The 9,379-nt window shown below is 36.0% G+C and overlaps 1 long non-coding RNA gene across 1 annotated transcript; it reads right to left on the bottom strand.

Annotated features, from left to right (window-relative positions):
* Positions 1-6,775: 6,775 nt before the first annotated feature.
* LOC117598343 (uncharacterized) lies at positions 6,776-8,009 on the bottom strand. The gene is made up of 2 exons (XR_008302543.1): positions 7,821-8,009; positions 6,776-7,201 (listed from the first exon to the last, which is right to left on the bottom strand). It is a non-coding gene; the product is annotated as an uncharacterized LOC117598343 (long non-coding RNA).
* Positions 8,010-9,379: the final 1,370 nt, after the last annotated feature.

Genomic DNA, 9,379 nt, shown 5'->3' with positions numbered 1-9,379 from the left:
TCTGTGTAACTGTACTCGAGGGATGAATACAATTCTTCCAAAAGATTCCCTAAATTGGTGTTTTGATAATGATGGTGAAGAGTGCTATAAAATGCATCAGTCCAAAATCTCCCACAGATGTTCAGCTGGCTTGAGATCTGGTGATTGCATATTATTTTTTATCATTTTCATACTCATCAAATCATTCAGTGGCCCTTCCTGTCCTGTGGATGGGGACACTGTCATCCTGGAAGAGACCACTTTCATCATAAGGGGACAAGTGGACCCAAACTATGCCGGAAAAAATGCCTGCCCCTAATAACAGACACATCTTTTTCTTTAATTTATTTCCTGTCTATAGGTTCTTCAGTTTTTAAGATCTCTGGGGCCTCCACTCTGTTTCTCCCTCATACAATTTATATTGTGAATCTGAAGGTGCCCACCTTCATACCGTACTTATAAATGTATGCTTCGGATTTAAAACAAAAGAAGGTGCATATTGAAGCTCCAGCTTCACTTTTAGGTTCATAAGTCTTTTTTTGGACAAGTTAGTTCTCCTCTCAGTAGCATCTGGTAGCAGTTTCTGCATGTTGATACACGAGGTCACTCAGCGGATGCTGCAAGCTTTAGGTAGTGCTCATGTACTTGGGAGAGATCCAATTTGTTGACTGTCAGCATTGCAGCGTCGTTCCTGCAAATTTCCTGCACATTTAGTCTGATTCCAATAACAGCCTGCTCCAGATACAATAATGTCTGGTGTTTATTGAAGACCTACTTTTTCGCCTATGGTTTTTGACAGCCCCATTGATCATCACTGGTCCATCACCATATGTAATAGTATGTTTTTTTTCACCAAATATACCAGTGCACATGGTCAAAAAATTATTTTGTTATGATGGTGCTGTCTAATGCTTAGGAAACTTGCAAATTTGAATAAAATAAACTATACATTTCTGAATCTTCTTCTTCTGAATGCATACAGTTTAGCTGAAGAGAATCAGTTTGAATTAGTTAATACATTCATTCATTCATTCATTCTTCTTCAGTAACTGCTTTATCCTGGTCAGTGATCCGGCAGTGTTTCCTGTGGTGGATCCGGAGCCAATCCTGACAACACTGGGCGCATTCACCCAGGATGGGACGCCAGACCATCTCAGGGCACCATGCACATATGCATTCACACCTATGGGCAACTTAGTGTAGCCCAGTGGTTCTCAACCTTCTTTCAGCCGTGGACACCTAGCATATTCTGACTGATCCCCGTGGACCTCCAGCATAATATGTATATATTACAATATAATTATAATGTATATAATGTATAATAAATATAAGAAGTCTACGCCAGACATTTTCATGAACCAAGTGTCAAATATAATAAATTTTCAGTTCAATATTAGATTTTACATACTGCCTGCTATTCACATGGCTTTAACATTAACAGTGATATTTTCGTAACATTAACATTTCATAGTTTACATTACCACATGCACATTTTCTTTCACCCATCAATGTTAAACTTAGAAGTTGTTGTTCACACGTTTAATTGCTAACAATTAAATTGATTATTACTCTGAATTATCATATGTTTATTTAACCCATCAGTGTTGGCCACAATGCAAACCTTCGCTAATATTGACTCAGTGAGCATAGATCGAGGGCACTCCAGTATGAGCAAGCTAAGCTATGTTAGTGAGAGAGTTGTGAATGCACCTGACTATATAGGTTACTTTAAAAAAAAAATAAACAGTAAGTCTCACAGCTTTTCTAAAATTTAATTGGACTAAAAATGTATTAAAAGTATATTTTGAAATATTTAACAAAAATGCCACATACCTATTTTAAGTATTTTTAGAAACAATCCCACTGACTATGTCAATTTACCAAGCCAAATTATGTCAAATTATACAAACGGTCTGTGGACCCATGGTGGAGAAACACTAGTTTAGCCAGTTTGGCTTTCTGCATGTTTTTGGACAGTAGGAGGAAAACGGAGAACCCAGGAGTGTCACGTGATCACCGGGAGAACATGCAGTATTCAGCATACTCAAAACTAGGGACCCCGAATCTGTGAGGTAGCAATGCGACCCGCTGTGCCACTGTGCAATCCTAATTAATTCATATTAGAATAAAATAATCATAGCTGTATTGCATCATCAGTGGTGACAAGGAGCCACTGGTGGCCCAATCTGTCTAATGACACCACAGTTCAGAGTGGGGGCACTAGGTGAAAGGCATACACACAATATGCGCACAAGCATGTATGTTTGCCTTTTACATTACACACCATCACACAAATTTAGCATTGCAAGGGCAGGAGACATGGTGTCTACTGCAATTCGCCGAGCTGAAAACATGCAGCAGAAGGGAAGCCATTAAAGCAGCCGTGCACTCTGGCTGACTCCCCAGTAGTGAAGGTCCCTTTTTCCTTCTCAATCCCCCTCTCTTCTTCCACCTCTTCCCTCTAACTCCTTATTCTCCTCACTTCCAGGCTGCTAGGGGGTAAGATATATAGTCCTGAACAGCACGCCACCTCCAATGTAGCTTTAAGCCACATCGCCAGTAAAAATAAATAGCTCTGGTCTCCTGTAACACACCACTGCTGCTCTGCATCACAGAGGATCTCCATGCTGCCAAAAGCAACATTCAGCTTTGTTGAACCTTTTTATATTTCTTTCAAGTGAATGCCTAGTTCAGAAAAGACTCAAGAAAGCATAAGTAGCATGCCAAGCTAACAGGAAGATTTATGTGCAGTAAAACAGACAGCAGTACAGGTCAATACACGTACTGCATTTCATTGTTGGCTTTTAAGACTATTTAGCAGACTGAATGTACAGTACACAGTCTAGGAATGGGTGAGAATAGTAGAACTTGTAGCTGTCTAGTGCTGGGTCATCAGTCTTTGGTGCACTGCTCTTTAATCTTTGATCACCCACACTAATGAAATCACCAGTATGTTGAAATTGATATATATTGACCATGTTAACTGTTTTGCACAAAAGGTCAGATTTTCCTCATGCCTAATCTCTTCTCGTCTAAGCATGTGTTCAGACGACACTCCAATGGATTTGATCTAAAATGGATCATAAGTTTTTACACAAATTTCTGGAGTCGATGCCAGCTCAAGTGCACACTGTCATTAAAGCAAAAACAGGGACATACCCAATACTAAGAAACTCTGAAATTCATGTAAATGTCTCAAAGATTCTACTTTTCACTCAAGTTGTTGTCAATAATATAATTTGTAATAAAAATTTGTTATATTAATCTAGAAAGAAATTCAAAATAGGACTGCTCTCAGACTTTTGGACCACAGTGTGTGTATGTGTGTGTGTATGTATGTATGTATGTGTGTATGTGTATATAAATATATATATACACGCACACACACATACATACACTTTATATAGTCCTAAAGTGGATGGTGAGTGAGTGTGTAATTACTGAATAACACAAATGACTTTGTGAGAGGTCTTGATATTTATTTTAAATGCAATAAGTGCAGCAACCACAGCTATCATTATCCAAACTAGCAGAAAACACATCCGGCCTTGAATTTTGTAGCTTTTTTTCAGCTTAATAGCTGCAGAAGCTAACCAATACAGATAAGAGAATTAAATGTGTGAAAATATTTATGTTATTTTATTAGACTTTATCTATTAATATTATTTATCAAGAATCACTCAGTGGAGTTCATGCAATCTTGGGGAATTGTGTGGTTCTGTTTCCCAGAAAGCAGCTGTGAAAACATTCAAGCTGACAAACTCTGACTCATATTTTACACATTCTCATCTTACTCCTTCTCCTGAGACTGACCTAACATCAACAGCAAAAAAATTATACATCAGCTACTTTTTATGATCCATAATTTTATGTCTTCCAACTTAGTATGGTTTGTTCTCCACAGGAGACTTACCAGCAGAACGTGCATGTGAGCTTTCCCGTCTATAAGAAAATGGACATTTGTATTGCCTAAAATGGTATTAAAATATTTTACTTCCCATTGACCCATTGACTAAGATCATGAAACAGTGGACAACAGCATCACATACTAAGTATCATTATGTCTTTATATATAAATATGCAACAAATGTTGGGAACTAATTCATGCTCCAGGGGAACTAATTCATGCTCCAGAGTCTTCTTTGGAGCACTGGAGCAACTGTATTTGAACAGTTGATGCTTAAATGCACGACAAGCTGGATGCAGGACAAAAGAAAGATCGAGCAGTGAGCAGGATACATGACATATTTCAGACACAAACAGAAAAAAAGAGACAAAGGTCTTTACACATAGTGTTCATAGTCCTTGACTATGTCTGTTTCCAGAAAATACAGTTTAGGCATAAATCAGCTTATGTGGAAGAAACAGCCTCCAACCTCTCAAACCTCATGCCATTAAACACTCTTTGCCAATGCTACTACTGTAGCCAACATCTTAGTCTACTACCAAAAAAGCCTCATATGAGGTTAAGTGATGCTCATTTATTGCAGTTAATGTAATACAAATGTTAGGAATTTAACAGCAAAAGGAATTATTCTGATAGCAAAGTAGGAAATGTAAGGAATGTGACCTGGAAAGCCAAATTACATGTGCAAAAAATTCCTAACACATCATCCAGGATACAGGTTTACTTTGAGTAAGATCATTCATTCATTCATTCATTCATTCTAGGCAGTGTAGTGGTAGTTAGCTTAGCAGCACAGAGTATCAAGGTTATAGCAGGCATATTAACAAAAAAATAGAGGTGGAGAATAAAAAGCAATAAAGTGTTACTGTACTTTAAATTTAAACTCTATAATTTTCAGAAGTGAAAGAAAAACCATGTATGCCTTGAAATTTCTGTACTTGAGACTTTCAATTAAGACTACCAACTTTTGCCCACTACATTTCAAAAGAAAAAAAATCTCTACACTGAATCTTAATAAGTATAAATGAATAAATGAATGGCCTTCAATAATGGTACCAACTAATCTGGCTAATGAGCAAGGGAAGTGTAAAATGATACCTTGCATTCACTAATAAACACTGAGTTGCCTATTTTGACATTTTGACCAAAATTTAATAAATTATATTTCAGGCTGAGACCTGACAGATTTTTGTTAAATATTTTACTCAGGACACTGTTAGCTACAAGTTAGTCTTTGTTCAGCTGGATATTCACGTTGCTTTGGCTATATATACTGTATGTATCACATACATATTTTTAAGGAAAAATAAAATAAAGCTGGGACTACCTCGAAAACATCAATAATTAAATATTTTTAAGAATTCAATGTTTTATCCCATTTATCCCATTGTAGTATCCTACCTATTACAAGATCTTATCTCAAAATTACACTCAAATATGGAATAGATTAATCATTTTGCATTCTTTTCATTGTAGGATTAAATGATATTTCTATGTAGGCTTAGATATTAAAGCATAGAAGATTGAAATGCTAGATTACATAGCATTGCAAAAATTATCGCATTGCATAAAAGTAAACTTGCATCACACATCACACATCAACTGTATAATTGTATACAGTATAGTTGTAATGCTTTAAATGGAGGACAATGCATTGTATAAAAAAACTGTGCAGTACATATTTCTTTAGGTGAATTCATTAAAATATTTGCCTACTAAATATTCTCCCTCACAGCTAGTACTGAGGGAACAGAAAGCTAAGGACAACAGAGAGCGTGGGAGTTCAGCACAGATATGGTGAGAGAATATTCCCTCTGCAGTGCAAACAGAGCTGCAATTCAGAGATCTAGGCTTCAGCCACTGGGGCTCCCTTGCTGTGGACATACTAGTCCCTTTACACACAGAGCGGTAAGAAAGAACTGTTAATGGAGTGTAATGGGGGTCTGAGGAAAGAATGGGGGGATTGAGGCAGTGAAGTGTATCCCACTCCTGAGATCAGTTGTTCGACTCTGGTTACACGCTGATGTAAGGACACACACCACACCACAACGGTGCTCTGTAGTTTAAGTGCACTGCCAAGTCATACAGCTTGAGCAACATGCATGTCCAAAAGTCCCCTAAGGGAGAGAGAAATACGTGACAGACTGCAGGTTGCAGCTTTAAGAGCAAAGGAAATAGAATATTGGCACTAATGTGAAGCAGAAATGGGAGGCAAATATCATTATATTGCTAGTAAAAAAAAGGGGCAGTATACCTTTGTTTGATACCTTTTTTGAAGACTCATCTAATGAACGGCAGCAATAGCGATCTAAAAAAGTTGCATACATTTTGTGTTAGAGTTTTAAACTGGGGAAAAAATGAACTGTGTTTCTTTCAGTCAGCACTGGGCATTCTGATATTATTGACCTGCCATTCTGATATTATTTAATTTTCCCTTCATATTGCTTGATTCAAGGCAGACAACATGAAAGAAATTGTTTTTGGCATGTATAATTTATAATATAACTGTAGGCTGTGCGTGACATGTGACACGCCTTGCTTCATGAGTTTGATCACAAAAACACCCAGGTAATGGAAGCAACAGTAATAGTAGCAATTGTGTCCAAATTCTTTGGCCTCGTCCTTTTCTTTTGAAGTTTCAGAACATAATACTGTGCACACTGCCTCCTTGGCAGAATTTTCAGACTACATCAATGGCATTTATGTTTTTTATTGTCTCACAGTATGAGCATTTGTATCACAAGCACCTTTGTCACGCGATTTTCTCTTGGTGTACAGCGTAAGCTTGACTTAAGGAATAAAACACAACAGGCCATGCTGTTATAGGTAAATAATCAAGAACAGGGTGGTGTGATGCAGTCTGACACAATATATAGCTAACAACAGATAGATATTAGCAAGTAGTTTTTATTTGAGGGAGAATTCTTGAGCTTCTCAGTTGGCATAAGGGGCATCACATTTCCCAGGGCACTAAGACCATGAGGGGGAAAGTCTTGCAACAGTATTACTCCATTGACAACATTGGCTATAGCACCAGATAAAAAGAGAAACATTCAAACAAATTTATGAAGTTATGAACATCTGTTAAAGTTTGTTAGAATTTGTTAGTAATTTGATGCTTAATGAACTGCTTAAACCTGTCTGATACAACAAAAATTATCATCTTTTATTATTTCCAAAAAAGTGTTATAGTATTATAGAGTTACATGAGAAAAAAGTAAAATACACAAGTTTTGTACTTTGTTACATCCCACCACTTACTCATGTTTGACAGGCAACAGTGTGACTGTACTGTACACTCACCCTTCCAAGCAGCTTCCAGTCATTACCCACCACACACATACACACACAAACACACACACACAGAATTGCATTTGTTTAAGAATGTGCACAACTGAACTTAAAGACATGCATCTTCTGTGCCTGGGTGGTTTTTTTTATATATAACCGTTCCTTTTAAGTGTTATGATAGTATAGGAATATAAGAAAATCCTTTCTATAAAAAGCTATATTATGTATTCCCATGGTTCTTGACATTAAATTAATAAAAGGATTCTTTATTTTTGACCAATGTATCAATTTCTCAAATTTATGACATTATATTGTTCACCAGAGACACTTTCTTTCATTACTGACTCTGTGTTTAAAAAAACTGTAAATGGGAAAAATGGGGAATAAAACATTTCCAAAACATCAAAAACCGTAAACAGTAATACAAACCAATCCTGTTATTTTTACTATAACAATCTGTAAACCTAAACAAATTTTGCTATATAAAATACTGTCTACCTTCAAAAGTAACATTGAAATACCATAATGTGTTAAACAAACATTTACCTTTAATTTTACATGCCTAGACTGTTACAGACTTTACTTGTAAATCAGTGGACTTTTTTATGAATGAATACCATACAATAAAAAAATAACTACATACCACTAATAATTTGTCCAAAAGAGAGATTTTGTAGTTACATAATACTATATTACAATAGAATGCTGTCCAATGACCCTTCATTTTTGCTGTGTTGCCCACCTTAAAATGTATTTCTATGTAAATAAAATAGATTATTTGATTCTTTTCTAAAAGTTAGTTCAAGGTCCATGCAGGATTGTGCATGAGTGTGTGTGTGTGTGTGTGTGTGTGGTTTTCATTCCAACCCAGCAGGTGTCACACCTGATTCCACTTGTTTAATCAGCTGATCTTGTGACTCCTGCAGGCCTTTTTGAGTATTTTTGTTTTGTTTTTTTCTCATTTTCTCCCCCCAGAATCATAAAAGCTACATAAGCTGATATTGTTTTGGATCTTGTTGAACCTTTATTACTGGAAATAAATGATGTACTGCAAAATATTTGCTTTATACAAAAATGGTTGCTTTATTGTAATTATAAGGAATAAACTTATGAGGAAAAACTCTTACCAAGTAAACAGTAGAAGTGCTTCCTTTTGTTAAGTACACCTTTTACACACGTGCACACACACACACACACACACACACACACAGAGTTTTCTGGAGCATTTTATTGTCTCTATTCATTTGTGGTTCTTTTTAATCTCTTTGATCTCTATTGCTATCCATGATCAATTCCTGGTGACAGAAGATTACCTACCTGTTTTGGGAGACAACCTTGTAAGCACTTGAGGCCATCCACCCTCTCTGTCAATATCCAGATCTTTCTTTTACTATGTTTTGTCTTGCTAATAAATAAATAAATTATATTTATATATATATATATATATATATATATATATATATATATATATATATATATATACATATATATATATATATATATATATATATATATATATATATATATATATAAAATAGACTTCTATTTTGTCTTATATGCTCCAACTTTGTTGCATACTGGTGTGTGTACTACCCATATTGAATGTACCTGTTGCCTACATTGTAATATGTGAAGTTGGATAGATGGAGTGTGTCTGTATGCCTGCTTCTTCCTTCAGACTGTTGAGACTGACCTGACGTTTAGGATATTGGACCACTCTCACCTCTACCATCAAATCAGCACAGATTTTCTCCTACACTCAGCCCTTTATTAGTCCAGAGACATGGACATCATCAGTTTCATCTGATTAGTTTGTTTGTAGTAATTCGTTGGTTTTTAATTGTGATAGATATACATTTTATATATATATATATTTTTTTTTTTTACAGGTTTGCAGGTTTTTTTGAAACTGAAAAAACTCCCACTTGACTGCTGTCCTGTGTAAGTATCATGCATTCACAGATAGCCTGCATCTATTCTTTATACTCTTACAGTTACCAGAAGGATGCAACCTGATACATCATTTAGGTTAATCTTTAAACTCGACATCCATGACGACGTAATCTGCAAACTGTGCCATCCACCACGTGTGGAGTCTTTGATCTCCCCACTGTATTTTTCTCCTTATTGTTCTCCTTGTTCTCTCACGTGGTAATTCATTTTCATAAGTTCAGCCCACACGGACACTCAAGCTTTAGGGTA

This window comes from Pangasianodon hypophthalmus, chromosome 10 (genome assembly GCF_027358585.1).
Source record: "Pangasianodon hypophthalmus isolate fPanHyp1 chromosome 10, fPanHyp1.pri, whole genome shotgun sequence".
Lineage (NCBI taxonomy): Eukaryota > Metazoa > Chordata > Actinopteri > Siluriformes > Pangasiidae > Pangasianodon > Pangasianodon hypophthalmus.
Note: the sequence above shows the minus strand (reverse complement) of the source record. Positions and strands in the feature narration are given on the sequence as shown.